Genomic DNA, 27203 nt, shown 5'->3' with positions numbered 1-27203 from the left:
GAAATTTATTGTCAAACTCACGTGCTGCGCCGTGTACGAAAAGTTTTACGAGGAGGAACTGCCACGCGTCGAATAATATTAATTAAAAAATTAGGTACACGAGAGAACCGAGTTTGTCTTGAAATTTTTTAACCGGAAAACCGGTGATCCGCGAGTAGTAAGTTTTTCACTCAAATTTCGTTCCACGAATAATAAACATTCCAAGCTACTTCGAAGCAATAAGCATTGCAAGTGGGCAACAAAGTCATTTCTTGCGTTACGTTGTGGATTAGCCATTAATGAAGGTATGTGTAGAGAATCCATAGATTTCATGCGTGGTAAACATATACGAAGGGGAAACAGTTGACAATCATCTTGAAGTTTCGAACGCGTTATAAGTTGAGTGAGACTTGTCAAGTTTGAAACAAACCTCATACGCGTCTCGTTTTTGAGTGAGAAAGTTTCGGTACACGTTTGAAACGAAATTAACTGCAGAAACTCTCTGCTTGTTAGAACGGAAATAACAATTCTACACTGAAATTGAGTAGGTATAAAGGCAATGCGCGAATTACGAATCAGACCGGTAGAATATGTCATTTTGCAATATAATTGTAGTAAAAGAGACGTACGTACGCAGGGGTAGCTTCTCGGTATAAACAAAAGATAACTGAACTTTGTTGACCCGTGCAAGCATTGTCGACAAACTGTTGAAGAGTTTGAAAACACCTTGAACTTTGTCGTAAATTCTTTGACACCCAGCGCGAGTCGCGCAAGAAAATCGCGCAGAATTTTATCGGTTTTTAATTGCAATGACGGATCGGATTTAGAATCGAGAAGAAATCAAACAATAATCACTTACAAAATTTAACACAACGCTGAACGCTGAGCCGTTTTCACACAATCAGAGCGAACCGCGTTTAAATATCGGTCGTTATTATGTTGGATTATGTCACTGCAGGATCGAACAGCGTTATGTTATACGTTGTGTTGTGAAAAATCAGCTGTCACCTGCACTGGTCACCCACAAAATTATATATCGGAACGAGCACTTTGCCGATTGACAACAAAAACTATCTCAAACAGCAACAACAACAAGAACATCATCGTCAACTTCTAGGCATGCATCTTAGCAGCACGGCGTGAATTATTCGTTTGAACAAGAATTATACATAGAAATCGAGGAGTTGTTAACAATAATATTAAAAACGAACTATATTAAATTATCACTGGTTTCATGTATACATGTTTTTTTTTTTTTTTTCCTCTTCCCCGATACGCCAACGTAGCGATGAATCACGCGGTGCCGTTGAATTTGTTTTCTCCGTTTCCTTGATCAATCGCGGATCGCTTCGTTCTTTCACTGAACACAACAACGTGGGACCACCGGCCGGTGTATCCAACCAAGGCAGGGGTGGAGGGGGCGGATGGAGCGGGGAGGGGTAGGAAGGTAGGTTGTCAAAAGTGAGGGGGGTGTTGATGGGCGGCGGAGGGAAAGAGGGGGGAGGGGGGGGGGGGGGGGGGTCAACAAACAACTTGGAGTAAAACGTCCGACGTTGGTAGCACTTGGCACATATCGACGATCAAATCTTAGCGAAGGATCGTTGTACGACGCGAGGTATTTAGAAAATACAGGTGTACGAGTAGGGCAGAACTGAAACTTTGCAACGTGTGTCTCGTCGAATTTGGCGGCGGCGGCGGGGGGGGGGGGGGGGGAGGAGGGGGGCGCCCTCTGTGACAGACGTACCGTGACTCTTGTTTGCGTGCGTTGTGGCGGCGTCGGCGACGGCCGATGAGTGAATGCGCCGTGAGGTTCGGCGCCTCTTCCAAGACCCCCACCCTCGCCCCCCACCCCACCCCCCCTCCCACCGAACTCCCTCACGACCCCTCCGCTGAAACCCACCCCCGGGCGCCCTTCCAGTACGCGGGCCGCGGCAAACGTACGTGCCGTACTACCCTTCCACTCTCTAAACCGACCCCTACTCGCCCTCGGCCGCCCGCAGGACAGGGATGGATGACGCCACGCACGAGGTGTCCCGCCGTCGCGAAAACCCCGCGCCTGCGCTCCTCTTCGGCGAGAACCCCGAAGAACACCGCGCGATCGCTGATTTCGGCGCGAGTATCGCGTTTTTGACTCTGCAGGGGACGATTCGCGGAAGAGGTGCGAAAAAACACGGGGCCGTATTGTCTAAGAAATATAAAATAATTGGGAACTCTAATTTTTCGGACTATGGCATCCACGCCGAGGAAGTCTCGAGCGATTTCCTAAGCACAGACGTTTTACCACGGTTACTATCGAGATTTTACACAGGTTGAGCACATATCATCATCATTTCAAAAAATCGTGACAAACCTTTTTTTTTTTTTATCCTTTGGCGAGAAGAATTCGTTGGCGACTTCGAATTCGAAATGTACGTTATGTATGTCTTCCGTCGTACGATGCGGATATCTCAGATCGTAATAGCCTTGATAAGTGAATCGCACCTGATCATTCGCTTTACCAACTCACGTAGAGTTCGCAAGCCAAATTTCATAATTATCCTCGTTCACCGATAGTTTGTTTGTTTGTTTTTCTTTCTTCTTCTTTTTGACATATACTTGTTTCGTCGAGTGTTTCAAGAAGAGCACATGTCACCATCGATCAACGTCGCACTGCCCCGTACACGTCGTGGATGCTTCTGTAATTCCTATCCTTGTCACTCACTGTAAAAACTCACACTTCATTGGTCACGTTCACCTGAAAACTGGCCGTGCGTCGATACGGTACGATAATGTTGCGGAGGGTAAGACTCGTTACTTGGGGGATCGGAGCGAGCGGTGAAGCGACTGTTGTTACACACGAGCGGCACTTGGAACGGTCGCGATATGACTGCCTCCTCAGACTCGGCTGTGGAAGTGGAGGAACCGAGGAACTGAGGAAGTGACGAGGGGTCCCACCTCCATGGCTACCTCTACCAGGGTACCTGCCCACCGACCGGGCCCTCTCCCCACCAGATGTGGCAATCCTCGTGCCCACGTGTAGATCGGTTGGTAGAATGGTCGGTAGAGAATGGTAGGTAGGTGGCAGCTATAGGTGGAACGTAGGTGGAACGCGGCCGGACAACCGTCTCCTCCTCCTCTCCCTCCCCCTAACCCCGTCCCCCCGCCTCTTTTTCTTATTCCTTTTCCTCATCTTCCTCCTTTGTTTCTTCTTCTCCTTCTTCGTCTTCTTCACGAGCGGCTTTCCGGACCCTGGTCGGTGCGTTGCAGGTAAAACAGCAACGCACGCGAAACGACGATTCTAGAGTTTGCACCGCGCTCTTGAGGCCAAGCTTACCTGGTTTTACCACTTCGCAGCAACCCTGCAGCCGTCCCAAATCCCAGGAAGGATCACCTTCCCCTCACATATGGCCTACTAGCTGGAAGGCCACTGTCGCTTTTGTTAATTTTAATTTTACAAGTCCCAAACACGCTGTATGAATTCGTAAAAGGTGCACTTAAAAAGATTACCTATACGCTGTTCCAGTGAATTTTCCAGCAACTTTTTGCGATACGGTCGAATAATATGTTCTCACCGAGAGTCGTGATCTGAGGTGAAATATTTTAGCGGTATGGCACGGTTTTGAATTACCAAGATCTCTAAGATTTTAACATTAATTGGTTATTCCGCCTGGGTTTTAGGCCAAGAGTATATAAACCCACGCAAGTTTTAATAGAAATTATTACGGTCGATTTCAACAGGTGCTCCATTCGCAACAATTACCACCAGTGATTTAGCAAAAGCTGTGTTGAAGCTCAGCAGGAACTCTCCGAGGTGATGATGGCGGATGCAGGATGGTGCAAGCTGTCCATGCGATGCATGAAAAGAGAAACTTGTAATACCCAACGGTGAGATAGTATAAACGCAATTACCCGCGCTGCGCGATTTTTACTATTAGAAACGGTTGTCAGCGGGTAAGAAAAAAATCGGCTTACAGATCGGTTGTTCGTATAATCGTATACCTTACATCAACTCACCCTGTGTTTACGGATATACATATCGATACGTTACACCTATTCGATCGGCAGCGAATAGATACACCTGTCGATTTACCGGATGAAACAATATTCGTACATATAATCTGAACATATTAGGGTGGTAACGGAAGTATTCTCTACGACATGAGTAACATGGCAATGTCAAAGAGAGGGATAGAGAGAGAGAGAGAGAGAGAGAGAGAGAGAGAGAGAGAGAGAGAGAGAGAGAGAGAAGGAAAAGTCGGATCCGATCAGCGTTCGCACAATCACCTGTTCGACACCTGAGCGCCGGCAAGTGGTTTCGAAAACTTGCGGGGGTCCCCTCCCTCTCGGCCCCCTCGCAAGCATCAGTTCCTCGGCGAAGGAACCCCCGGTAGGTGCGGAACAGAGCCAGGCGCCCAGTGGCACCGGATCCGTGGCTATCTGGCCAGCCACCCCAGGCAGAGGTTCTCATCGGGGAGACGCGATGTGCACATGCGGGATCGGGCGTAATGTAGGCGCGCACAACCCCGTCGTTTGCTAGAAGAGTGAAGAGTGAAGCCCGCCTATGGATGTATTTTTTAATTATTGATTTTAATGACGAGGGGGGCAGCTGCCAACGCCATCTTGGATGCTGGGCGGAGTAAGACGCGTCCCTTCTCTCTCGTCTCTTTCTCTCCTTCTCTCTTTCTACCTCTCTCGTTAACTCTCCGCACACTCTCGCCTCTTCTTTCACTCCGGATGCACGAGGTCTCTCTCTCTCTCTCTCTCTCTCTCTCTCTCTATATATCTCTCTCTCTCTCTCACTTTCTCTCTTTCTCTCTCGTTCATTCCCTCGCTCTTTATTCCCCTTCCAAACGAGTCCTCACCCTCTTCCTCTCTTACGCCGAGAGATAGACAGATGATAATTAAGAAAGCGACGCGACGAACCACCGAGCGTCGCGACGCCGTTGCTTCGAGGATCCTGCCTTCTTTCATACTACATCTCCGTTTGCTAACGCGACTGTGAGGTTTTTCCTTCAAGTTCACCTGCGTACAACTCTTAACATTCGATAAACAACTTAGTTTCACCCGCCGATCTTCTAACAGATATGATATTCAAATAAGGGAGGCAAATCTTTTCGTTGTGTCAGAATCTTCACTCCGATATACCTATACACCGCACGATTTCAACTAAACTTCTGACCAATTACCGATCCGGGAACTGCGACGCTGGCGCCCATTAGGCGAAGGAAGAGGAGCCCCAGCACCGCCAAAAGAGAAACTGAAAAGGAAGGAAAAGGGTCCCCGGCTCGAAATGAACAAAAAAGAAATAGTTGAGCCGCAGTAGCTGTCTTGGGTAGCAAATGTAAGGACCGGATGGTCGCGAAGACCGTACAGTATTTCGGAATTCTTGTCTTAGAGACCGTACGCTCGGTGCAAATCGCCTTTCCAACACATCCCTCGTCAAACGAGTGACGCGATCCTCAACTTACAAAATTCCAAGCAGCGCAAATGTTGTAAAATTGTATAGCATACCCCTGTTGAATGTGTAGCCTGCACAACGGAACATGTGAAACACAAGTACAGCGCATACCTGCAGTCAGAGGGTCACTTAAAGAAGAAGTACATACATAGAAATTTTACGAGCTCAGAGTGTCCCGAATTTTAATTTATACCTGAGCGAGCTGTGGGTATAAACGTATGGTTACTTTTGCAGGGGAGGAAACCTTGACGTCGGTGTAATTTGTGCGAGGTGGGGGTCGGCTCGCCCTGCGAACAATACATCGTCTTTCCGTAGTTTTGTCTTCCTTTGGCAAGTTTCGGGAATATCGCCCAGGTAGGTATGCGTGCCCGTACAGTTAGCCCCAGCGGGGTGCCTGCCTGCACGTAGGTGTACATACAGGTATAATATCCTGCTCGTGCATGGGTCACGCGGTGTATTTGTTCGGTCAGCACTGCCAACTCCTTGAAAGTCCTTTGGCGTAGCGAAGGAATTAATTACGATAGGCGAATGCGGAGGGTAGAACCCGACGAACCCCCGTTGGGAGAGCGAAGCAAACCGAGAGGAAGAGAGAGGGTGGAGTGTGGGAGCGAGAGAGAGGGAGAGGGTTAGCTATACCGTCCATTTCCACGTGCGTGCGTAACTCGGGTCGGTATGTGAGAACAGGCGACGCACTTTTTACCTGAAATCCTTAAACACGAACTTTCGGTGTCGGTGATGATCTTTCGAAACCGAGTTAAGCCTTGCGCGAAAGAAAGACTGAGAGGTAAAAAATTGTGCGTAGGTATATCTTGTAGGCGACACAGTCGGTGGACGGTGAAACACAACGCGGGTCGATTTTTATAGGGCGATGAAAATTATTGGCTCAAAGAGTGCCGCGGGTGAGGAGGTCGAACAAGTTTAATCCTCAAACCGCGTTAGAAATCGATCGACACTTCGGGGTGATTTCCCTCTGGCAATGATCTGCAGCAGTTCAGGTTGTACCTGAATAATATACCTTATCGCGTGACTAATGCCAAAAGGGCGTATAAAAATTGTACGCCCTTTTGGCTTTTCAAAACCAAAAGGGCGTATAATTTTTTTTTTTGTGCCAATCGTTTTGTCAATATATTCTAAGCCTAAAAATGAAAAAAAAATTTTCAAAGCCAAAAGGGCGTATATCTCAAGTTATAAAGCCAAAAGGGCGTATTATTTTTTTTACACTAATTGTCTTTTAATTATAATATTTAAATATTGCCTGTTACTGTCTTATTCAATAACTTTTTTTTTTCCGATAAACTGAAATTGAAGTGCGCGCGTAATTTTCTTTTTGATAATAATTTCTAATTTATTCCTTACTCAATAATATGCAATTTTTATTCAAAATTTTGAAAAATCTTGATTTTTTTTATACGCCCTTTTGGCTTTAGGCCGGCAATTTCCTAAAGCCAAAAGGGCGTATATCTTGAGATACGCCCTTTTGGCGTTAGTACATCGAAAAATTTTTTTTTGCAGATCTTTACGTTTCGAGTGATTTTAAGTCGAATGGCAAAAAAAAATTTTTTTATACGCCCTTTTGACATGGATCCCTATCTAACTGCTGTAGTACGCCCTTTTGGCATTAGTCACGCGTTATATTACAATATTACACGTATAATTATAACACCGCCAGAGGTGTGACGCTGTCGGTTTAATCACCGGAGCCTGGATAACGGAGCGCGATAAATTTACTAAAAATTTTACGGTTATATTGCGCAGATGAGCGATCACTTTGACCACTGGCGGAAATCGCGTCGTTTCAGTCGGTTTTTGCGGATCGAATAAGGTATATAACACGCGGGATGAATGCACCGGGAACGAGGGTTTCATCGATACACCGATTACGGCATCCGCCAAAACGCGATCATTCGAATCGCAATTAATTTTCTTCGTAATAAAATTCACCCCTTGCTCGAAGCGGAGTCGAGTGAACTCGTTCTTTCCGCCTGCAACAACCGTTCGCGGAGTCCGAGATATTCGAGGGAACGACGAGGCTTCGAGAGTCCCCGAGTCGTCATCTCCGGATGCAATCATCCCGAAGGACTCCTCGATACTTTCCGGGGGCTCGCCGCGAGGCCCCGCGGAACCCTGTCGAGAATTAATTAGCATCGTTCTCCGCGGGGGGCATCAACGCGGTCGACGCCGCTTAGGTCGGTGCTGAGTCACCTGGAAGCGATGGAACTGGAGTCCTCCTTACACTTCTGTGTGCCACGGGGCCCAGCATCCACCTCCGTTGGTCGTGTGAACTCGCATCAACCACCGTCAAAGAACTCCTAATCGTGTTTGATGTACGTGCACCAGGTGTGCCGGAGGCCGGAATCGCCGTTCTGGCTTTTTACGATTGAGACGTCGGGAAAATATGTAATTTACTTATCGAAGTAAGACCGAATTAAGAGCGTCGTTAGGCACGGCCCTACGGTTCCGACGCTCATCAGCCGTCCATTCCCAGAATCTCAATACGAGCGATTTCGGATTTCGGTCAGGAACGCTCTCATTTAGTCCCCGCTAAATTTGCATTTCTCCAAAAGGGCTTCCTTCGACCGAGTATATAAGACCTGGGAACCCGTATACTCGGCGAGATCTCGCCAGAAAGCGGACTTTGCGTTGAACCTGTATCCTTGAAACAAAGAGCGCCGATCTGATGCGTGCGGAAATCAGCGCGCAGCTGACTTCAATCTCCATACTTTTACTCCGGTCTCCGGTTTCATTTTTGTTTTAGTGTGTTTTTTTTCAATTTCATTTCCCTGAACAATTATGTCAATACCATTCAAGTTTCGAGATGTTCGTTACTTTTGTTCAGTTGCCGTTGAACGTGAATGTAATAATAACTGAAAATCATAAAATTGACAATACAACGAATTTTTAAACGAATCGAAGAAACGATTTGGAAATTTTGTAATCCCTACTTCCCGAAATTTCCTTATTCAGGAATTTGTGGTGACTCCTATACCACGGCTTATAATATGACAGCGACACCTGACAGCGACGATCACACATAATTAATAAATCATGAGCAAAATTACCTGGGTCCTGATAAGTAAAAAAGGCTAATACGTCCCTCGAAAATTATCGGATACAGCTGATAGCGTGTGCCAGTTAAAAAAAAAAATATCGCTCAAAACCGTAATCACGTGTGATAAAAAATCGTTCGCTGCAAGGTATGTGAAAAGCTAATGTAGCGGCAAAGCTCCGGAGATCGGAAACCGCTGCATCCTCTCCCGATGAAACGGACCGAATCGCTGATCTGCAGATGATGCGTTGTTTCCAATTCCCACAGAACGGAGGAACGTCATAGACACTGGACGAGGTGAAGATCAAGTCAGTCTCGCTGCGTCCTCTCGTCTCGATCTTTTCCATTCTTGGCAAAGTTTTCCTTCTCTGTCTTTCTCTCACTTTCCCTCCCACCATCACTCTTTTCCGTTCTTTCTTTCCTCTACCGCTTATCCTGGCAAAAAGAAGCGGGAGGAAGAGGGGGTGGGGGGGGGGGGGGGGGGGGTGTCGGCGGTGGATTGAGAGCCGGGGGAAGAAATAAAACGAAATCAGATCAGAACAGAATCCGCGTGGGCCGGCAATTACTGACGGCCGGCCACGATCGCGTCACTCGGTCCTTCGCTCGTCCCGTTCATCCTGCAGGACTATCCCTGCCGGGATAGCCAGCCGTGACATCCGCGTGTGTGCCGGCGATATACGAAAACCTTGAGGCTTGATCGGACGTGTTCCGTAGGCGGGCCGCATTTGTCCGTGGCAACTGATCCGGCTGATATCTCTTCCCAGGATTCGACTCCCGCAGCTTTCCCCTATTTTCTTCGTCTTTTCTTTACCTTTTCTTTCTTCTTGTTCTTCTTCTTCTTCTTATTCTCCGAGGTACAGCAAGAACCACGGAAGAAATGACCAGACTCTATCAGCGAGGGATGCCGAGGGCCGCTTGACGTGGCTTTCTCACTCTGATGAACCCCCCGTAGTCGAGTCATGCAAGGACCCACCAGGTCCTACCTGAATCGGCAAATGCATGCAGTAAAATAAATTCTTCACGACGGTGGAAATTTACACGGCAATCGTCGCAATATAAGTATTCTTACAGGAAATTTATGAGGCCCTGATATGTCATATATACCTACTCTGGTCGTATAATCGGGAAGAAATTTCTGTTTTTTTCTTCCGAAAACAAGATCACTTACAACTATTTACCGTTGTGAAATACAGCGAGTCTTAGACGATACGTCACCGTTCGAATGAAAAAAAGAAAATCATGCGAGATTCCGATTCCAATACTGGCAAATATACTGCTCGACGATCAGATGGTCCTAGCCGGATGGGATGTAACAGACGGTAAGATTTTAATGCCGAGTATTCATAGCTATAAGCGTCGATCTAGTCTGACATGGCGTGGGGCTATTCGCCTATCGCGAAGGCGTGATCTAAGTTTTCTTATTTAATTATCTCAACGAGATGACTTAATGAGATGCCCGGAGCCGATACAGCGCCCGCAGAGGTGCGAGAAACCGTTCTACGGAGGCTGGAGCACGCGTTCCTTATCGTTCTCGCCTTCGGAATTATTTCTCGTCGCATGCGGTAATAAATCGTATACATATTATACCTATACAGTAGAACGTGAATGTCCGTTTCAGACCGACTGCTCTCTCGATACAGTGAAAAATTGCTCTCGACTCGGGAGGCCTGAATACTCTCAGCCGGCGGTTTAGAATATTCAAAAATTGCGAACCGAACGAATTGCACGGTGCAAATTTTTCCTCGTTAATGATTACTTTCCAGAAAGTTTGTCTGGGAGAAGTCAAGAGCCGGTGGTGTCAAGACTTGAAGTTTTCTGTTAGATAAATAAAGTTGAATTAACCTGCCAAAAAGGATGCGATATCTCGGTTTACAATTTTGATTATATTTGTTTTTGCAAAATATCTCGCTTTGATCCTAATGTTCCTTCTTTCAGTTTGGATATACATTGTGTTCATTTTCTATCACAGACAGTTTTTTATACCTGCTCGATGTGTGAATGGATTCAGGAAAAAAAAAATGTGAAACCAATTGAGATGAAATTGGGATGGAAAGTCAAATGTTTGACGCAAAAATACAGCGTAAGACTTTGCCAACAACCCCGACTTTCCAATATACATATTATACCTTGTGATATCGGAAAAAAGCAGGCCATAATCAAAATTAATTTACTTGTATATAGTTTATATCCGCTGCACGATAATTAGTTAGAGAACTTAAATTTGTGGAAGCTATAAGTATGCGTCTTGTTTGGTCAAATTCACTCTCTTTTATTCTCAGCAACAGCGTGATCCGAAACTCCCCGGAATCTGTAGTAGTTCCTATATTTTACGACTAAAAATTTGTAATCCATCCGTTTGGTTAGGAATAATAATTGCCGTAATTCAAGTGGATGCGAACTCGGTGTCGTCATAGAGCACACCTCGTTACAATAATTCCAACCTATACATAGTTGGGCAATCGTATCGTTGAATAACCGGCGGATAGTCGGTAACGATCATTGAATTAGCATTTGACTCGTCTGAAATTATGCCGAGCTGGCCAGGACCTCCGGCGCACGACTTTTTCCCTCGTAGGACAAGAGAGGTGGATGACGATTTGAAACGGTGACCGAAATATCGATACAGCTTGGAGCTGTTGTGTGCAATTAACCAGCATCCTCGAAACGCTTCGGCTTGCGTAATTCTAAATGCGGAAACGGCGTCGAACGAGCGTTTAAACGTGAAGCGTCCTGCAACGTAAGAACCCTGCGAGCTGCACGTGAGAGACACAACTCCGGTGGTAAAAGAAAGTTGGCAGCGACAGCGAATCGTTGGCGATAATTATGGATCGGGCTGGAGATGTGGGTACCTGCGTAAGTAAAGCAAGCAAGCAAGCAAGCAAGCAAGCAGGCAAGTAAGCGCGGGGATGAACGAGTGCGAGAGGGACAGTGGGCGGAGGCGGGGGCGGGGGAGGGGGAGGGTTGGGTGAGAAAAGAGAGACGGAGTGATCGAGAGCTCGACGAGAGGGGTGCCCGAGGGAGGGATGAGACAAAGAGTGCGAGAGAGAGTGAGAGGGGCGACGGGGGGGGGGGGTGGGTGAGAGGGAGAGGGAGAGGACCTCGGAGCGCGCAATAAGAAGGACGAAGAAGAACGTGGAAGGAACGCGTCACGTTTTCTTAAAACACGTCGCCTCTCCGCTTCCTCCGACCCCAGCCCCTTCACCCCCCCTCACCACGGGCCGCGCAGCTTCGCGTTGATGAGTCGAGGCAAGCAAGAAGATGTGGAGAGGAAACGAGGGTTCCGCCTTGCGGGGGTTGAGGGTGGAGAAGGGGGTGGAATTAATGCACGCACCGGGCCACGCACCGGAACGCCGCGAACCCCTTACGCCAGTCAGCCTACTTCGTTATACGACAAGTATAAGAGCAGAGCACAGAGAGTTTTATTGATCGCCTGGCAAAAACTCAGGAACCCTCATTTCGTGCTACGTGCCCCCCCTCCCCCCTACCTCCCCCCCTCCCTCCCCCCGCACCCTTCCGCCCTTCCGCCCTTCCACCCCGTCCGACCCCCCCAGCGAAAGAAGTGGGCTGCCACTGCCGCTGCCTCTGATAATCTTTTACACTTAAGACAGCAACCCTTTCCCTTTCTGGCTCCCCTACCCTCGGAAGTGTCTTCTTCCTCCGCAGGAGGCCAACCAAACTGGATGGAAGGGGGCGCGAGGCGATCGAGGTTCGGGGCTCAACGAACATCCCGACACTTCCGTGGACCCGGGTCTGATCTCCCTGAAATATCGCAATCACTTCCGCCCATCTGTAAATCCTTTTTCATTCTCATCACAATATTCAACCTCTCGTTGCACTTCTCTGTAGATTTGCCTATCTAGATTTTATTCTAGCTGAACTTTCCACTTTCGACCATGCGATTTATGACTCGATTAATCATTTCTGGATTGAGTAAGCCGATTTCATTGTTCCCGATGTCGACCCTTTGATACGATGATGTTCCGTTAAAAAGTAACTGACCTTATTGTTAGATCGACTGACCGAACACTGTTATCACCACTGTCAACCAGATGTGCAAGTTCCATTGTAAGCGAACTTTTTTTTACTTTCATGATCCACGAGGATTAGAATCAGCTACTGCGATTCAGCTACTGGGAAAGTGGGAAAGGGCTGGGAAATCTTCGTGGTAATTTGAACGTAAAAATAGAATAAACTTGGCCGCAGTAGAATCAGTTAGTTAAGATGAGTCCAATGAGTCGAGTAATGTAATTATCAAAATTTAATCATCTTCTTCCTTCTTCCGCGGTGTTGTCACGTCCCTCTTCCTTGGTGTCCAAGAAAGTTGACTGTCCCTTAATTTAGTACCGTAATAAATATACTTTCCTAGTTGAGTTTCCGTTCAATCCTTCAGGTTATTCAGGCGACCGTAGAGTTACCAGCAGGAATATCATTATATCTGTTGCCGTCATGGACTGCTTTTTAGTTTTCCTTCACTCAAATCAAGAGCTCGCAACGAGAACAAGTTTTCACGACAATAGGTCGAAACTCGAATATGATACGAATTACAAGTATGGTTCAGTGAAAACTGCACAGTTTTACAAATTGTGCAAGGTGAGTGTGACGAGTCGGCAACCAATCGGAAGGTCGAGGCTGCAGGTAAAAAGGTGGGGAAATCTCTCGTGTGTTCACGCGACGGGGTTTCTTTTTCCCGCGCGCCGTTCGGAGTTTTTCCCTCTTTTTTCACCAACTAGGGAGGACTTTCGTCTATTGTTTCACGGACCTTTCATTTCGAGCGGAGGTACGTGCGGATCCGGGAAATATATACCGCGAAGACACGGGCGGAAATTTGTTCGTATGATTCGAGCGGCCGGACTCAGAAATGGATGAAGAAAAAATCTCGGAGGAAGCAATTGACGTGGCGGTTTCGGGGGTGAGCGAGCTCCGAGTCAGCCCCCCCATTATTCCATTAGCTCCTCAGAAATGTTGTAGATTTTGGTAAATTACGGGAATTGGAATATGCGAATGATACGCGATGAATATGAAAAAGCGCAAGACAGGGTTGACTAAGTCTCTTCCCCTCGGCTTGGCTACCGGCTGTTCCACTTCGACGAATCAATTGTTCTCTCCACTTCCCCTTCTCATTCCCATTCCCCCCGAACTCCCTCCTGCATCGTTCATGCATCGTTGTACATCACGTCAGGATGCAAATAATAAAAACAACAAATTCATTTCGATTCGCAAATTTCGACCGCCCGCGGATCCGCGCAGAACCTCGCCACGTATATAAGTCCCTTTACGACAAGCTTATACAATTTCTTTCGTCACGCTGCACCGGCTCGTTATTGAGCTTTCGATAAATTCAGAAATTCTTACAAGCTGATCAAGGATCTAGGTGTAGGTATAAGATAGATACATATCTTGGAAAGCTGCGCACGCTTCATCCGTCTATGGAATTTGAAAAAGGTTGAATTTCCCGCGTCCCAAGTTTTGGAAAAAAATTTGAGCAAAGTGTCGAGTATCTGCCAGAAAGCTTTTGTACGAGTCAGGAAAAACGGATTGGCGGGTTGACAGAGCTTTTTAAAAACGCATTCCTCCAACGTTCCGCTCCCAAGAGCCCCGACCGATTTAGAAGAAACTCGATACCTACCCCACCCATGAATTAGCTCAGTATAGGAGCCCGTCCAGCAAACTTCGTTGGAATATTACAGTATCACCGTTCGCCGTACGCGTGAAATAAAAAAGACGCATTATTATTGTGCGAATAGATGTGATTGAGACGAACACGAGACGTGAAAAACGCGACGGCTTGACGCGTGGTATACACATTGTCCCGGGCTACTCTTGGTCTCCTTCGTTGTATCGGAGTAATAATAATAACAAAACAACAACAACAACAACAATTAGAATAGCGCCACACAATCATAGTAATGGCCGTAGGAAGGAACGGCTAGACGTTCACCGGTGACGAGAGGACGAGACCGAGGACAAGGAGAGTCCGTCGCGTAGGTCCCGCTCGGCGGGCTCTGGAATATTCTAATAAGCAAAATTTTCGCTTTTGTATTTAAGAAAAGGGAAAGAAGTGCTGGTGCTGTGCTCCGTGAGCTTCAAGCCTGCGTGCAGGGGTTGGGGGTCTTATTGTCTCAGAAGGGTGGCTGCTGGCGGCCGGAGGGGCCGGGGGCGGGGGTTTGAAGAGAGGCGGGAAAAGAGAGAAGGAGGAAACGCGGGGCCGCGAAGGAATGAGAAGAGGAGCCGAAGAAAGAGAAAAGGAGTCGCGGGCGGTCGAGGGAGGTTGGCGAGTGGGTGGCTGGGGGCGAGGGGTGGTAAGACGCTGCATGAAGGGTTGGAAATGTAGATAGAATTTCTTCATTTCGCGTCCCCTCTCGCCCTCTCGCGCTCTCCGCGGCCCCGGCGTCGCCTCCTCTCGCTCGCTCGCTCGCCTTCCGCCTCACCCCGCTCATTTCCCCATCCCCGCCATTCTTTCTCTTAAGACTCCGCGGCAGAGGAATCGTTAAAATCTGGCCGCCCCCCTTCCTGAACTCGGCTCCCGGCCGACGTCGCCCCAACCCTTGAACGCCGCTCACTCACTACTTACTTTCTCGCGCGCGAGGGGGGCGGCGGGGCCGGAGGAACACCCCCAACCCCACCCACCACCCGGGCCCCGGGGGTGGCAATCACCCATTAATCAAGGGGATGCGTGCACAGCCTTTGTACACGCCTTTTCAAACTCGATTGCTCGCGGGAGAGAGACAGAGAGAGAAAGAGACAGGGAGGACTTCGAAATACATCATACGCTCACCTTGTACAACGTTTATACGTGTGTGGTCCACCCTCTTATTCCTTCCTTCCTTCCGCTTTTTTTCCTTTTTTATCACATTCTCGGCATCCACCGTTCTCAGCGTTTGCTTTCAGGCAACGTTTCTTCTACTCTCCGGTCGCATAAAGTTTCTTTACCGCTCTTGCGATTACGCGGTTCACAGTTTCCGATTAATTATAATCGTGCCAAGTATTGGCCGGTGATCGGCTTGCTGCAAAGTCGAGGGAAACAGACGTGAAGGAAGAAGATAGAGTGATAAGGTGGGAATATTTGAGACACGACAAAATCTTGAGCGGTCAAACGCGCTGGTGAACGGATCGACAGCTTGCCGTTAGAGCGCATAGTTACAGCAAATTATTCTAATTTTCAGTCTCGTATCAATTTAGCTTCTTCGTGTAAGAATGAAAAAAAAAAACAAGTCGCGAGATCCCGATTGTCGATGAATAATGCATAATAAACCCGGCCAATTAATGCTGATCAATGCTTCCTATCGAGGCAATTAGGCCTCCCATACAAGTGTTGCCGAGCAGGTATAATTATACAAACCACGGTTTACAACTCAGTGTTATGCCATGTACGAGAATGACATCGTGTAAATAATGCCACGTCATTTTCTCCGGCTACCTGTACCTTCGAAGTGTACTACGAAGACTGTCTATACCCGCGTTGCACACCCATCGAGTTATAATTTTTCATTTACGAGAAGTCGTTCTTTGATAATTCAACCCCCCCCCCCCCCCCCCCCCCCCCCCCTTCCCAACGTCGAGGGGTTGGAAAAAAATGTGCAAGGGCGCGAAGCGCGGTAACGCGGGAGATGAAACGAACTGTATACACATGCGACGTTAGAACCGGGGCGTTGGTATTCCAACGGACTCACCCTCGTCGCTGCGTGAAAAATATGTAAAGTATTGATTGCGTTTTATAATTACTTGGGAGCCGGGCCGCGTCTTAGCTCCCTTGCCCCAGAGGAAGGGGGACGCGTGTGCGTGTGTGCGCCCGTGTGCGTCCGTGCGTGCGTCTGGCGATGCTGCGTATGGAGCAGCGAGGGTGGGACGAAGACGGGGATAACCGAGCCGGTCGAGAGGGAGTAGGACAAGGGCGAGGACGAGGGTGAGGGTGACGCCGAAGAGAGGGTTCGGAGGAAAGTCCGGGGTGATGGAAAAAGGAAGAGGACGGAGGAAGAAGATGAAGAAGAAGAGAAGGAGGAGGCGGATAACCGGGGAAATACGTGTGTCTACATCGCTTCGGATCAGCCGAAAACCGTACGAGTGCAACGTATAAAGTATTTCTAATTTCTCTTACCGAACCGCGTAATTTTTCGAAAAAAAAAAAATATTGGAAAAAATGTGACGACTAAATTTTCAACAAAAAATTTCTGCGACAACGGATTCTTGTTCACTTCGATATTTACACGTACGTTCGTTCATACCATGTATATATCATAACGTGACCTGGTATGAGAGTTGTAATTGTTACGGGAAAGAAACATCGTTTCAGACTTCATTTCGTAAGATGTACATCCTTACGAGAAAATATCGGTACACCTAATATTGAAAAGGTCGTACGACGAATCGTCGTTGAAAAAGATTTGCAAGAACGAATGCATGGTAATCATTATTTTGTACGTTTATTTTCTTTCGCTGGTTCGACGGCTTTTCGAAATCCAGAATCACGCTCGCCAGACAAGCGATCAATGATTATATCGATCCGGGATATTGCCATCGAGCAAAAGCGAATCCTCATACCTACATGAGTCGCGCCAATGTAAAGCTTTGATTATACGTCACGATGATGCTTCAACTATCAATCTCAGCTACGAGAGAGCGCGTAGAAACAATGCGATATTGCCGCACACGCGTATATTTCATCGCACCCGCATATCCAGTAAAATAGTCTAAGAAATTGAAGCTTGATTACGTATTCCAGTAAATCAATTGACCGCTGGTATTTTCTTTCCGTGAAAATTCTTTGTACCGCGTATACAACTGCGGGATTGGTTTTTTTTTGTTTGTTTTTTTTTACCCCTTTTTCTCCATCTACAACTGAACTTGTATCTCAACTTTTGCTCCCGTAGCGCTGGCGCATGGTATACTCTAGGATGTGTCAGCGTCTCCTAACACTTATCACAACGTCGTGCTAACGTGACTTTTAGTTTCGCATCAACCCACCACTTCGCTGCTGAACCGTTAAAAAGTACGCAAACAGTTTGTCGCGCTATGCAGTCTATCCACACGCAGTTTTCAATATTTATGCATTGTTCAATTATTGTCTTTGATATGCCGTTGCGGTTGAATTCATTACACAAATAGGATAAGATTGCATTGGTATGATTATTATATTTACGACCATGAACGCGGTCAATCGAATACATCGTTCAAAGCTCACGAATGGGTACGAAAAAGCATTGAAATGTAACCGATAAAGGGGGAAGAAAAAAATTAAATGCTGAAAAGCAAAAAAAATAGAGTGCATGAAACGGTAAAAGGAAGAGAAAAAATGTTTCTTAATTATAATAATAACCGGGGGAAGCATTAAGGCGGAGCTGGTGAATCCGCTAAGTCAAAAGCAGGGGCGGCAGAGGATCGGGCGGAAGGGGGGGGGGGGGGGGGGGGGGTGGGGGGAGGGTATCAACTCGAGCATTTCCCGAATATACGATTTGTGCTTATACATTTGCGTAAGTCTCGCTTTCATCGCACATTATTATGCACACGTATTTGTTAAATAGTGCTGTTCCAAAAAACGAAAGGATCCGTGAAAAAATAATTCATACTCAATTATTTTTTTTCTTATTCATACAAACCAAAGGACGGTTCCAGGTATTTTTAAATGTTTCAAACCATAGTGCTGTGCTCAGTTATAAGACACTATCCAGACCCGATCCACGATATGCATACGGCATAAGCGTAACCCATGCACGAAAGACAAATGAGTCTTATACCCCTTCGGGGAGGGTCGCGGGGGTGCAGGGGGCTTTGCGGGCGCAGATACGGCAGACACGATGCGGAGGTGCACAAAAGCACGCGACACATGCAGCGCCGCCACGTGCGCACACATTTGTGTATATAAATTATACACACAGGCCTAATCTCGCGGAAAATTACATTTAAAACGAGCGAGCGACGATGAAAATTGAGAAAAATAATGGTGACGATCGCTGATCGATCAGATCGAAAAGGCGTATTATTTTCGTTTCAAATTTGCCAAATATCGGGTACAACTCGCACAGGGCACGTACAGTCGAGCGGATATACATGTATAAGAGAAGTTTTTTGCAATCAGCGGCACGCATGTGACGTGTACATGTAGGTACGTAGGTAGGTACAAGATACGAGTAAAGCAGCGTCGACGGGATATCCTAACTCTCGGATATCGTACACACCTACGTACGTAAATACATAGAACCGGCGTTTATACATACACCTAAGGGAAGCGGCAGCTCCGATCGTGCCGTGCGGGGACGATTGACGCATACGCGGAGAGACGGGATACGTGCAGGATGCAAACACACGGCGCTGGCGCGGCAATCACACGAACTCGCACACACGCCCCGAAACGTGTATACGTATGCGCGTGTATGCGCATGTACGCTAAGTGTGTGTCCGGGTGTTAGGAAGAGGCGAGGGGACGGAGGAGGACGGGCAAAGACACACGGACTCACACAAGCGCGGGGGGTGGGCGCCTCGAAAACACACGTAAGGGTTTTCTCCGTTTCTTACGAAGGTACGGATGGCGGGGGTGGGGGTGGTGGGGTTTGCCGAGGGGGCGGAGGCGGGGAGTGAGAGATGGGGTGGCCCGCCGCGCCGGTGGCGAGAGGGGTAGAGAAAGCGCTCTCTGCCTAGAAGTTGCGCCCAGCATTTTAATCGATTTCATTTGCGCGCATGTGAGGGTGAGCCGTGTTATACCCGAGAGTGAGAAGGATCGAGAAAACCGAGGGGCCAAGGGACCCGAGATAAAGAGAGTTGGGTAGAGAGTGGAAAAGAGAGCCACCCCGCGAATCGCGAGGAAGAGAAAGACAGTAGGAAGCAGGGAACGACGGTGTATAAAGCTTTCTTTGTTTTGCTTTGCTTACGTCATTAGGGGATGAGGGGGGTAACAGGGAAGGGGGTGATGGGGGTCTCGCCCGAGGGCGTGGTTCTTATACACGTACATACGTCTACCCGCGGAAGTATATCGATGTGCACCATATGTACGCGATACATCCCCCCACATATGACACATCCAAAGTGCAAAAGAGTTCGCGTGAAAGGCGGCGATCCAGCGTAAAGGTGACGGAGGTCGGTAGTCCGCGCGACAGGTTGGCACGAAAATTGTCCGCTATCCGAGTCACCTGCGGCTTGCACGAAACGAGCTGACTCGCGTCTGCGGACGATGAGGGGCCGCGTCGTGTCCTCCGATTCCCCCTCCGTTTCGCTCTTTGGTATAATGATAAACGATAATTTAGGTACGATTAAGGAGTCCCAGAGGTAATATTTTGGTCGTCTCCACGGCTCGCGCGGTCAATTAACTAATCGGGGGAGATCGAAAGCGGAATCACGCGCTCTCACGAACGTACGCAGCTGACGAGGCGAGGAGGCGGCAGGGGCGGGGGTTGGAAATGCACGGCTTTTCGGGGGTGCAGAGGTAGACCCGCGCGGCGTACGGCCGACTCGACTCACGGTCGGCCACGTGGTCAGCACACAAAAGAAACGCATCTCTCGCCTGCCGGGAGATTTTATTGGCCGAGGGTGGGGGTGGTGGTCCATCGCGTGGTCAGCTGGTGCGCGGCGCGCGACTCGTGGGTGGGGTGAGCGTCGGCGTCGGGACGGTCAGACCACGTGGCCGCGCACGTGGCTCCTGTCAAACCCAACGTAAATTCGTCGTTCCACCCTCCTCCCTCCCTCGCGAGCGAGCGATAAAATATCCGTAACTCGGACCTGGGGGCGGAGGGGAGTCCGCGGGGTCGGTAAACCGCGTGCGCGCCCCTCGATCATAATCAAGAATTACTGGATTTCGAAAACCGGCGTCGTCCGACGTACGAGAGATCGAGTTTCGTTAATATCGGGTTCTCCGCAGAATCTGATGGAACGCGTGTTGCGTAAAACCGAGACGAGCAATCGGGCCAGGATGCGATCGGCGATATCGACACCCCGAACATGCGCGCTGATCGCGTTTTTCACTGTACCTTGGCGTGTACCTCTATTAGCGATGTTCTAATGCAGAGTCGGCGGAGGGCTGCAGCCGGCTATACGTGACATGTCGTGCAGCGACGGCAGCGTCGGCCCCTTCCACCCCTCGTCGCCCCCGCACCCTTCTCGGCGAGCCCCGCATCCACAGCCACATCGATCCACCTTAATGAGTGGAAAGAATAAGACAGCCACCCCTCCAAACCTCCCCTACCGCCGCGAAGCGTCGTCGTGTATAGCAAAAGAAGGCGGGGGATTCGTTGGGGTGGGATCGCGGTGGTCGGGGGCCGTCGTCGGGGACCATCGTCGAGGGTACGGGGCGGGCGGCGTTGGGAGGCGACGTCGTGAGGTGGTTTGGACCGGGAACGGGAACGGGAATGGGAGCGTAACAGGGGCGGCGGGGTAATGCTCCCGTTGTTTCGCCGCCGAGGGAGCCCCACGCACGTATCCACCACCCCGGCTCCGAGGAATGTTAATTCCAGAAGCTTTAATTCTTACGAATATTTCGCCGGCGTTCACCCGCCGCGCGCTTCGCATCGAAGCGAAGGAGTGGAAGGAGGCTATACGAAGAAGAAGAAGAAGAAGAAGAAGAAGAAGAAGAAGAAGAAGAAGAAGAAGAAGAAGAAGAAGAAGAAGAAGACGAAGAAGAAGAACCCTCGGCCGGGGGCGAGTGTCCCGTTTTACAAACCCTCCTCTCGCCCCCCTGGCGATAGCGAGGCCCAGATTTCGGGTTCCCGTCATTTCCCGCTCCGATTCCACGACCTCCGCTTGCCTCTACATTTCGAGCGGGTCACCAAGCTCGCGTCTCTCCCCCGACGGAAATCCCCACCCGCGGCATCGTCCGACTTCCCACCCTCCTCGTTCTCAATCGGCGAAAAACTCTCACTGCAGCGATAGATCCGACCATGGATTGAACCATTAATCTTGAATTAGCATCGGATTAGATGCCGACGACCAATGTCCTTCCAAGCTCACAGCGTCTCTTGCCCGAGCTAAGGTATCTCCTAATGAGATGTGTCTCAGCGATTGGGAATGCATGTCCATGTGGAGTTGGAGGAAAACAAAAAACCACTCTGGCTCATCTCCAACGTCACAGGGACACACGGATAGCACGCTCACTCGCCTCGCACCTCCGTGTATGGCCAATTATTTTTACAAGTGGTTCACGCGTGTACGTTGATTACGATTATCCTGCCTTACACAGCGCGTCACGCTTTGTGAACAACCCGCTCAAGTCCGTTCCCGTTGAGAACGCACCGGTGAATACATGTAACACTTACACTCGGAGAGACACACACTGGCGATGACTCGGTTCGATACTGCTTGGGAAGTTTAATTTTTCAACAACAATATCGTGCCAGGAAAAATCATTTTTCGATGGCACACTTCATCGACTGGGTACAATATGCGAGTATTTTAGCGAGCAGTTTCAGGGCTGGAAATTGAACACGGTCAAAGATCACAGCATCGATGTCATCGTAACGTCGAAATTAGGAGCATTGCAAAATTTCGTCCACCGGTCGACTTCCTTGACGAGGTCCAGCAGCGTCTCAATGCGGGCTTTATAATTGTCACACGACAGAAATCTACATCGTGAAACCGATTAGAAACCTAGATCCATATAATTGCTAGAAAAGTGGGAGGTTTTGATAAGTTGCGCTGTTTTCTTCCATTCTGGACTGCCCTCATGCTCCATGTGCACACTTGGTCACGCAGACTTTGGAACCCTTCCCACAATCCTGCGTAACGTCCCATCCCTTCGATGCTATTTTTATATTTACCGACGTTTCCTCAGCTGCGAACGTGCCACGTTTTATCAAACTCGTTGTTAAGAGTGGAATGACACTGTTTTCAGAATACCAAGACTCCTATGGATATTTACCACGAATATAGATATACTTCCTGCTTGGCAAAACTAAAGAGCATAGAAAATAAGTGAACGAAATATGCGTGATACAGGATTGATTGTTCACAAGAGTGTATTTTTCTTCGGAACATACTCATCGCGATGCTCGGAACGTTCTCAAGGTTGGTTGCCGAGGAAGTTGGAACGAGTACGATACGAAGAAAAGACCGTCCGCAGCATCCTCAACTTTTTGTCACCGACAATCACGATCTACCCTCGGGACTGATTCATGGCGACGCTCTAATGTTTGGAGCGTATACTTAAGATGGCCAAATTAGACTCACGGGCATGTAGATTAGTTATTTGTTTATCAACGGAGGCAGATCGCAGGCAACATTGACGTTGAGAAAAATGCATCTGCTACGTGATGCAGGCCGAGCTTCAAATGATCAGGTCTCGAAGATTAGCTCGAAGATAGAATATACAAGTTTTATTGTCGGTTAGAAACTGTGGAGCTGAGACGGCGCGAGATAGCGGCCGAGGGGCAAACTTTTCTTTCCGTGATCTCTTCGTCTCTCGTACAGTTTTTCTGACAACTTAGCAGCGCCGAGGTTTTTGCCATTCACGTCACATCCGGTTGCCGACCACTCCGACAGTACTTAGCAAGCCTGGTACGGGACGAACGCGCGGACGAAGAACGAAGCGAGAACAGGCGCAGCCATGTTTATTCAACTAAATCAAGTAACTCGATCGAGCCTTGAGTTGATTTTGAATTAACGAAATTCAAATCATCAACGCTTCTCGACCAAGTTTGAATAATAATTGACGAGCGATATTTTTCTCAACCTTCCGGAGAAACCAATTGATTATTTCCTCGTCCCTCCTGTGCCCCTCCCAAAATGTTTTCGCGTGCAATATAATGAAGACAAAGTTACGCACACACATGCGTATCATTTTTCTCTAATTTGTATCTGACCCTTGGGCAAAATTCTGGAGATATTTCATTAACTTTCAAATAATTCGTAGCCATGTACGTACACATGTACACGCTTTTATGCGCCGCGGTTCCTTGGCGAAGTATCGCCTTCCTTTCCACCAGCCCACATCACCGCCCCTCTGCTCCTCTCGGGTATTAAATTATCGGGACGACTACCCCTCGAGGGTTGGTCCATGTGTTATGTAAGCTTCCCCTAATTCTGGAATAAAAGAATCCAGTATTGAATTATTATTCGTTTTCGAAAGGGGCTGCAGCAGCACCAAATTCCCCTTATACTATTCGATATTATTTCGCGTCGACGATCATCTTTCTCGACTTAATACTTTGTATTAACGGACGAGAGTTTTCGACGCTTCTTTAGTTTTTAATTAAACATTTTTTTTCCATTCGTACCTTATTTCGTGTTCGACGCGTGCGTCCTTATTACCCGAAATGAGGTGTAACTTTTTTTGACAACCCGACAAGCAGCGTGATAGCGGATTTGTCGCGCGTATATAAACTCGAATCGTACTTCGTGGAAAACAAAGTCTGTCAAGCCCATTTACAAGTTTCGTTGCGTAAGTAATGCGAGTGACGCCGTCAGACTCCGGGCATTGTCACAATAATTGTTACGTCGATTCGTGGTACTTCTTCGCATCTAAAATTATATGAATACGTTGAAATTGAAACCGCTGATCGTCCCTGCGCATAGAGGTATGATGGTACAAAGTACCGACGTACGGCCTTATACCGTAGATTTTTCAACGCTGTATGTACAGGGTTATGCTTTTACGGGGCGATAAAAACTGGACGGCTGTTCTTCTTGTAATATTTACGAGCGGGTGGTAATAATCAATTAAGTAATCACATGTTTCCCGATGGTCAGAATGATGCCACTTCTCCTTTTTTACAATCTGCAATGTTTTACCCCTTTTTTTCGTTTCCTCGGCTTCACTCGCGTCTTTTATAACTCGACAAGACAGCATTTCCACACCAAATATACTTTCAAAGGATATTACATGCTCAACAGGGTGAATAATTTCTGGAGTTTCGGAATTATACAATTATGTAGGTTGTAATCAGAGTCCGCGGTTTCTCTCGTTCAGCGAAAGTATTTTAAAACATGTCACTCACAAGGCAGATAATTTTTTCCAAACGGTGTTTCTTGTCGCACCAGGGAAATTATCATAGACCAATTACGTAATTATTCCGCGACAAGCTTGATCACTTGCCGATGATTGATGTTATACTGAAACGAATTTTCGAAAGCCTGAACCTCGAATAACTTGAATTACTTACTATTTAAGACTAATTTTTAGTCTAAGAACCAATCATCCGATAGAACGTTCCGATTACATCTGTACTGTCTCAATTTTGCGAAATAAACTCTTAACGGCAACTTATTGTCAGATAACTCAAATATAAGGTAGACATATTTCGTTTCACAGGACGTGTGGAGAACGCGCGATGAACTCGGGGGCAAGAAAAAGGACAAATTTCCATACAGCGAGCGAACGAGGACGATGCGATGGTTTAAGTTAGGTAAAGCGCGTCAAGTTTTACGATCCAGCCTCTAGAATCTATGAAGCCAGGGTTATACGACATCTCGTAAGAGATTTCTCGACGTCGTCGCACAGTTACCGGGGGTATTACAAGGTTGGCAACTCGCGGGAGTATTTTGGCGGGGCATAAATCAAGGAAGTGCATAGTGCAGCGGTTCCAGGAGGGAATATTTACTATCCGCGAAGGAGCGTCTCAATCTGCCACAAGATATCTCGGGGTTATAAACAAACTTACGCCTGTTAGATACCGCATAACCTGCTGCCGTGGAGAAACTTATCGCAATAAAGGACAGGCCGGCTGCAGCCGAGCGCATCGAGCCTAGCCCAGGCCGCATCGCTCTGATCCAACGTCACTCGAGACGATAAATTCACCGGGGGAATAAAGTAGATCTCGACTAATTGTGGGAGATGCACGACCCGGCTCGCTCGCCTCCTTCGGGCCCGTCGTGCCCCGTGGTGCCCCTCCGTGTTCTCCGGGGCCCCGGTTACATCTCTACACAAGCCTGCCGCGAGCTTACGTCGGGGATCGGGTTATGCACACCGTAGGGAACCACCGCCGTCGATGCCCTCGCGCTCAGCTTCGACCACGCCGCGGATCGGCATCGGCTTATAGCGACGGCTACGAGCCGACCTCGCGGATCCAGGAGCAACTGGATCCGCGAATTTCCTACGGAGAGTGAACTCGCCGTGCGGTCTTTGGACGGAAACGACGCCCGGCTCGACGCCGGGCGAAAACGAAACTCTCGCGGAGGACGGGGAGTCGAAAATCGCGGCGGAGGATTCTCGACGATTTGAACGAGTCCTGGCGAGGATCGAGGCAACCGTAGCGCCGGTTCGCGAGTCTGCGAAAGATCGCGCGCGAGCCGAGAGATCAACCAGGATCGTGCGACCCGGACCCCTCGACCTGTGCTTTGCCTCGACGCCCCCCGATCCCCGGAGGAGGTGGAGAGATGTGATCCACGCCCGTGATGCAACGCCGCGGATTGTCTCGGTCCGCGAGCACCGAGTGAAATTGTAATATCGGTGCCCGCGAGTTTACGTATTACGTTCGATTTCTGCACGGCCCGCTCGGCGGTGGAATTCGGCACGATTATGTATACAACAGAAAGGATCGAACATTTGCATCGGTGTTACAATCGTCTGCAGGAGGCTTGAAGCATCAACTTTCGACCCCTTGAATTGACGGGCGCCGCACCGCGCCGGCAGTTAAGCAGGTGATTTTATTAATAAGATGAAGATTTTGTATAAAGGTATATTCGGGAGGAAATATGGTCACCGTAGTCGCGGCGGAGAGTTGTTGAGGTTCTTAAATAAATAAAAAAGTAATTTCTGAGTGCCGCGCGGGTATGAGAGACGCCGCTGCAGGTAGGCCTGTGTTAGTCGTCTCACCTACAGAGGCGCAATTCGCAAAGCAACTGAGATCGTATTAGTAGAAAATGCCCGGAGGATTCTTCGGTAGGGTCGACGCAGCAATTAGGGGGTTCCCACCTTTAGCCTCGTGACGTCAGGTGTGGGGAGTAAAACGAGGGGGAAGGGGTGGTTAGGGAAGTTTGCTTCTGCCCCGCGAATTGCGTTAATATCGCAAATAAAATCGCCCGAGCAATTGGAGCGCGGGGAAGAGTGAGAGCGAGAGAGCAGGACAGAGAGAGAAAGAGAGAGAGGGAGGGAGAGTAGGAAGGAAGGAAGGAAGGAAGGACGGAAGGAAGGAAGGAGAAAAAATAGTCGCCCGGAAGCCCGCTGAAGGCTCGACGTCGTTCATCTAGGCTTACCTCGGGTTGGACGACTAGAGCCAAGATGGCGGCGTGTTTACTTCGTTAAGCAGTTAATTACTCTTAGCCCAGGCAGAAAGAGGAAAGGGGGGGCGGCGGGGGTTACGAGTCGCGAGATGCGGAAGGCGGGGGAGAGGGCCAGATGTAGAAAACGTCGGAGAGACGTGGCTGAGTGGTCTGGCGGCGCTGCAAATCCGATCGAGCCTCCGTGAATATATTTACTTATCTATTTACCCTGCCTCGGGGTAATAAGCTGACGGTAAAATAAGAAGATCCCGACCCCCGCCACCGGCGCTATATACGATTTATTTCCGTTAATTTGAAAGAGCTCGCTACGATGGTTGGAATTCACACACCTGCCTTCGACGTCGCGAGGCTAAAACAGTGTGCATTCGCTCGGTTCTGTGCAGGGGGGTTCGATTTTTCTTCCGGTGTAAAAAAAAAAAAAACAAAATGTCGACCCTCGATTAATCCTTCGCGTTTTAATCCGAGGTAATTACACACATTATACACGGTATAACTGCACGAGAATCGGTAGAACGACTAAATTGCATCTATAAGCGTTGCAAACCCCGTTGCTGCTGCTGAGATCGTGAAAGTTTAGTGTAATAAAAGTAAAAAAAAAAATAAAAA

At 48.4% G+C, this 27203-nt stretch overlaps 1 protein-coding gene across 7 annotated transcripts in view; it reads right to left on the bottom strand.

Moving 5' to 3' along the window:
- Positions 1-27203, bottom strand: part of lov (jim lovell) — a 124924-nt gene that overhangs the window by 8642 nt on the left and 89079 nt on the right. Inside the window, exon 1 of one of the 7 annotated variants that reach the window (XM_046622468.2) lies at positions 15238-15302. The exons of 3 other annotated variants lie outside the window; for them this stretch is intronic. The gene's annotated coding sequence lies outside the window, so the exon portion shown is untranslated. Of the gene's footprint in view, positions 1-838; positions 864-1723; positions 1755-2329; positions 2720-15237; positions 15303-27203 lie in introns of those variants that run through there. 3 more of the 7 variants (XM_069135873.1, XM_046622451.2, XM_046622442.2) reach the window with 3 other exon arrangements.

The sequence above is a fragment of the Neodiprion pinetum genome, chromosome 1, assembly GCF_021155775.2.
Source record: "Neodiprion pinetum isolate iyNeoPine1 chromosome 1, iyNeoPine1.2, whole genome shotgun sequence".
NCBI classification, from domain to species: Eukaryota; Metazoa; Arthropoda; class Insecta; order Hymenoptera; family Diprionidae; genus Neodiprion; species Neodiprion pinetum.
Note: the sequence above shows the minus strand (reverse complement) of the source record. Positions and strands in the feature narration are given on the sequence as shown.